The sequence below is a fragment of the Podarcis pityusensis genome, assembly GCF_964106645.2.
Source record: "Podarcis pityusensis genome assembly, chromosome: Z".
Taxonomy (NCBI): domain Eukaryota; kingdom Metazoa; phylum Chordata; class Lepidosauria; order Squamata; family Lacertidae; genus Podarcis; species Podarcis pityusensis.
Genome location: NC_138044.1, coordinates 4,660,768 through 4,666,414, shown reverse-complemented (window position 1 = coordinate 4,666,414; position 5,647 = coordinate 4,660,768). Strand labels below are relative to the sequence as shown.

Genomic DNA, 5,647 nt, shown 5'->3' with positions numbered 1-5,647 from the left:
CGCAACAGATACCATCTGTATATCATTTTTTGAATATTCTCTTTGATTGTATAACAGGCTGAAATAAATACTGTCCTATTCCACAATTTTTCCCAAGCCGAAAATTCAGTATTATGTCCAATATCTGACACCCTGTGTATCATTGCAGCTTCCACTAATTCATCTTTCGTTTCCCATTCTAATAGGATTTTATATATTTTTGATGTTCATTTTTTGCTATTTCCTAATATATATATTTTTTTCAAATTCTGATCCACCTTCCATAAATCCCCTCTTTATCCTTTCTCAAAAATCTCATTTACTTGCAGATATTGGAACCAATCTATGACTAGTCCTGCCACTTCTTCTCTCTTTTTGAGTCTTATAGCATCACTTTTAAATTCAAAAAGCTCCGTATATATCCCCCGTGTTCAGCTTCTCTGCCTGCTTTCCCGACACCATCCATATTTTTATGCATCTCTAGAAAGTTACTAAGAGATTTGGTGAGACGTCTGACAAAGTGTCCTGAAAAACATGGCTGGATTTTCTAGCGATATGCTGCCCCCTGGTGGGTGGTCAGGCTCCCTGTGCTTTCCTAGAGGGGCTGCTTCTGCAGATGTTACATGATTCAGAAATCCTTGAAGTACAGGTAGTGAAGATGGGAGTTGTTATTTCACCACTCCGGAATTTTAAATGTCTGGGTTAATGGCTGGTTCAGATATAAATTGTTGTGAATGCAGAGGAATGTAAAGTGAGCCCGATAATAATATAATTTGGAAGGACAGGTTCTGTGTATGTATCTAAGGATTACCATACTTTTGAGTTGAATTAAATTGCATTAAGGGAAAGAAAACCTACATAAAAAGCAATATATTAGTGAAAATAACATACAAAATTAGTGAGAAGTGATTTCAAGATTATGTATATTTTATTGCATTTTAACCTGTATTTTAAATTGTTGTTTTTTTCTTTTTCTTTTTCCCCTATTATGTTTTTTACTGTGATTTTATTGGTGTTAGCTGCCCTGAGCCCGGCTCTGGCTGGGGAGGGCGGGGTATAAATAATTTTATTTATTTATTTATATGATTATTATTATGCAAAATTGCATCCAAAATTGAATCTGTTGGGAGAAATTCTCCACCGGATTTTTTGTTTTTGTTTTATTGAAGACAAAGAAATATAACAAATAGAATAACATTAACCCCCCAGTAAATTCCCTGGTGCAGGTGTGTGACGTCACATGTCCGTGTTGTGGTGGCCGGTGGCGGCAACGCCTCCTATCCACAGCCAACGAGGCACCCTTTTCCGCGGGGAGGGGCTCAGACAGGCTGGCTGAGGAGGGCAGAGCTGAACTGCTTCACTCTCTTGGAAGCAGCGCCATTGCAGCCTGCCGCCATTTTTCATGGACTTTGTATTATATTATTGTGTGGGCCCAAGCACCTATGCTGGAATGTGTCCCTGAGCACTGATCATGCCTCTTGCTTGCCTGGATGAAGGGCAGAGATGGTTGTCTGGGTGTATGTGGAAGCTACCATATTTTTCGCTCCATAAGATGTACTTTTTTCCTCCTAAAAAGTAAGGGGAAATGTCTGTGCGTATTATGGAGTGAATGTGTGGTCAGTCGCTGGCTCCCTTTCTGGCCCTGCCCCCTTGCCCAGGCCTCCATTGTTGAATGTTCTGCAGACGGAGGCTGTTTGTTTCCCCAGCGACATGTGACTGGCTGATTAGATTATCTGTTTGGAAACTGTAGAAACGGCTCCCTTTCCTTTCCTAAAGAAGCTGCAGAACTGTGAGTTGAACCCCATAAAAACAGGATTTTTTCCCTTTGCAAAGTAAGCTCAACAACTTTGAGTCCTCTAAAAACTAGATGCGTCTTATGGTCAGGTGCGTCTTATGGAGCGAAAAATACGGTAGCTTACAGCTTAAAGGCAGCATTTGCACCCGTTGCTCTGCCCGGCTTTGCTTCTGGCTCCACACAGCACTCTGAGTTGCAGAATACGTCATCAATCCCTTTCTGAAGTGGCTTCATGCCGATCCTTCAGAGACCCTTTTGAATACCTTTCTTGAGAGGTCTAATAAATCCATTACCATGCACGTGGCAAAACCCAAATGTCGTGCATTGCTTAGAGTTTTTAGCTCTTGTCATGTTTAGTAACTGGTTCTACTGAGGCAGTGACTTTGTGTTTATGTTTTGTACACATTGGGTTAATGTAGGGCTAGGGTAAGGGTACCAGACATCCCCGTTTCCCAGGGACAGTTCCCGGATTTACAAATCAGTCCTCATACAAAATCCATTGAAGTTGAAAAGTGTCCCCGGATTCATTGAAAAAAATCTGGAAACCTTAGGCTGGGGAACATGTGGTCCTCCTGATGCTGATGAACTTCAATTCCCATCATCCCTGTTCAGTGGCAACTTGGGCTGGTGTGATGGATGCTGGAGTCCAAGGACATCAGGAAGGCCACAGTCCTGGTTTAATGGATGGTTAATCCATAAAATATGGTTAATCCACAAAAAATGGATTAATTATGCTGCTCAGTGGCAAAGAAAAGCACTCAACAGATGTGTGTAGTCTCCACCTATTTTAATTTGCTCCACATTTCCAGGGTTGAGCGCTGGGATTAAACCAGTTCTGAGCTGGCCAGGCTGATGACGAAGGACCGATGCATTCCCTCCTTAGGTTCCTTTCCCTCACCTTCTCATTATAGGGAAAAAGAACCACACAAAAAGCTGTCCCAGCTTTAAATGTTTATTCAAAAGAGAGAGGAAGTGTTGATCTCATGAAGGTGTACGAGTCCCCTAACAGGGAGGAAATGAGTGTTGGAGAAGGATGAGTGAGTATGACGAAAGGGAACGGGGATGGAGAAGGGTCTATGATCATTTCAGGAAGAAGGCCCATTTGGGGTTGAGAGATGGTTTGAGGTAAAAAGGAGAGGGGAAGCCTCAGGCTCAGTGGGGGGTACAAATACAGGCATTTCCATCTGGCCCTGAAAACTCTCCTCAGCCTCACTGGCCTTGCCCACCTGGAACTCTCCATGTTTTGGAGTACGTTGTCAATAATATGCAATGGTACACAGCTCTACTTCTCCTTTATATCTGTCGGTGAGACACTGGATATGCTGGAACATTATCTTGCCTTGGTATCAGGGGGACCGACTTGCCCCCCACATGGGGGGGGGGTCACAGCACGTGCCCCCACCAAGTGTGAGAACGCTCATGTGCCAGACTGTGACACAGAGGCATCCCACCCTCGCTGCCGCAATGCCAGTGTTCGCATGCCGGGTGGGGAATGGGGAGCACAGAACTGGGCTCTTGGTTCCTTCTCCCCACGTAGCATTGGCAGGGAGGAGGTGGAGCGGGACCACGGGATTTTTTTGTGGGGATGGCCCCCTCCTTGAAAATTGGGGGGGCTGAAGATCCCTCAGCCCCCACTAACCGACGTGCCTTCTTGGTAATGGACTGGATGAGAGTCAACAGACTGACACACAATTCAGATAAGACTTGAGGCACTGTTGGTGTGTGGTTCCCTAGACCGAATGGCTGGGAGATCGCCTGCTCTTGATGGGGTTACACTCTCTCTGAAGGAGCAGGTTCGTAGCTTGGGGGTACTCCCAGATCCTTCACTGTCAGGTGGCCTCAGGGTGCAGAGTGCCTCCCGTCAGCTTTGGCTGGTGGCCCAGCTACGCCCCCATCTGGACAGGGATAGCCTAACTCTTGTTGCGTATGCTCTGGTAACCTCTAGGCTAGATGACTGCAATGTGTTGTATGTAGGGCTTCAGCAGCCAAGCTGTCCACCAGGACAAAATGTTTTGAGCGTACAATGCCAATCCTGGCCCAACTGCACTCACTGCCACTTAGTTTCCAGGCCCAATTCAAAGTGCTGGTTTTGACCTATAAAGAGTTAAACGGCTCAGGGACACAATTACCTCAAGGACCGCCTCTCTCCAAAGGAACCTGCCCAGACCCTGAGATCATCTTCTGAGGCCCTTCTTTGTGTGCCTCCTCCATGAGAGGTCCAGAGGGTGGCAACACAAGAAGGGGCCTTTTCTGCAGTGGTTCCGTGTTTTTTGAAATGCTCTCCCAAGTGAAGTTCACCTGGCGTCTTCATTACATATCTTTAGATGCCAGGCAAAAATGTTCCTTTATAACCAGGCATTTGACCGAGTAAACAATATATGCCCTTTTAAACTGTGGGGAAGGTTTATTGTTTTGTTAGTTTTTATGTCATGTATTAATTTAACAAAGAAATAAAGTAACTGAATAATGCCTCCTGTTTCCTAGATGGAAGATACTGAGAGGGTTTGGCTGTGTGAGGAAACTAGCCTACTGTACAAATAGGATTGCCATACGCCCAGAATTTTCCAGACATAGCCAGAATATGGCAGTTGGAAACAGTGTCCGGGTGGAAATAGCTGAATGCTGAAATTTGTTTTTGGCGAATTTCATTTAAAATAGCTAAAAACTTCATTTGCTCAACAGGTTTGGGGGAAAAAATAAATATAAGCTCAACAGCTTTGTGTCCTGATTATGGTAACCCTGGTACAAAGGTAAAATTTGCTTCTGGGCCCCACCCATATGAGAGCATGTGCCTCTCAGGAGGTTTCCCAAAAGGGAAAGCGGTCCTCATGTGGTAAAAAGGTCCTCCAGCCGAGACCTGCTTTGTGAGGGTGAAGTATCATTAGGCCAAAAACTAAAATCAAAAGGAATGGATGGAGGTATCTCAGGAAGGAGGAGGTAGGGGGAAGGAATCCTGTTGTGTTTTGCCCGCGCCCCACAAAAAAAGAGAATACAAACTGATTAAGACTCACATATATTTTACGAAACATGGAAAATAAAAAATAAAATAAAAAAACAGGCACCAAAATGTTCATTACAGTACGGCCCCAGCTACATTAATATTACATTCCTTATATAGAATAAAACGATTACCATAATATTAATCCTCCTCTTCTTTTTTAAACTCCAAATTTACATATAGAGTCTAGGTTTCTACAAAACAAAACAGAACAACAACAACGACAATGACAACAACAACAACAACAACAACAAATACAACAAAAAGAAACACACCCCAAAACAAAACCCATCCAAGACTGAGCAGGTGGAGAAGCGACAAAGTACCCCTGACAACGGTCTTTGGACCTAAACAAGAGGTTCCTGTATTCCCGCTGTTTAAACAAGAGACTTAGGTGTTCAAATCTAGGACTCACCATAGACAGAAGGACTGGAACGGACAACAGACCCAGATTCAGCACAGAAATAAAGTCAAACTGTTTCACTCTCATTTTTCCTCTCACTCTCATCTTGGCTATCTTGCAGCCTAATGCTTTGGTGAGTAACAGTTGTATAGGAACACACACACACACTCATGTATGCACACACACACGCACAGGCACACACTCATACATATATCTATAAGCAGAGAAATGTGTTTTTCATGAGCTCAGTTCTTGCTCTGAAAAACCACCCTCTAAAGTTACACTTTCATTTTAAAACACATCCATGACAAATGACTGGTTAACGAATCCTGGATTTCAAAGAACATACAAAACCCCTGTAGAATATTTAATGCACCTTTAAGTTAAAAAAGATTATTTGCCATTGTTGTGCTGATGGTCACAAAGACCCCCCTCTTCCCTGCCCTGTGTTGCCCCTGCTCCTCATTCCCAA

The 5,647-nt window shown here is 43.8% G+C and overlaps 1 long non-coding RNA gene across 1 annotated transcript; it reads left to right on the top strand.

Moving 5' to 3' along the window:
• The first annotated feature begins 1,564 nt into the window (after positions 1–1,564).
• LOC308468660 lies at positions 1,565–5,261 on the top strand. The gene is made up of 2 exons (XR_013981785.1): positions 1,565–1,768; positions 4,956–5,261. It is a non-coding gene; the product is annotated as an uncharacterized lncRNA (long non-coding RNA).
• Positions 5,262–5,647: the final 386 nt, after the last annotated feature.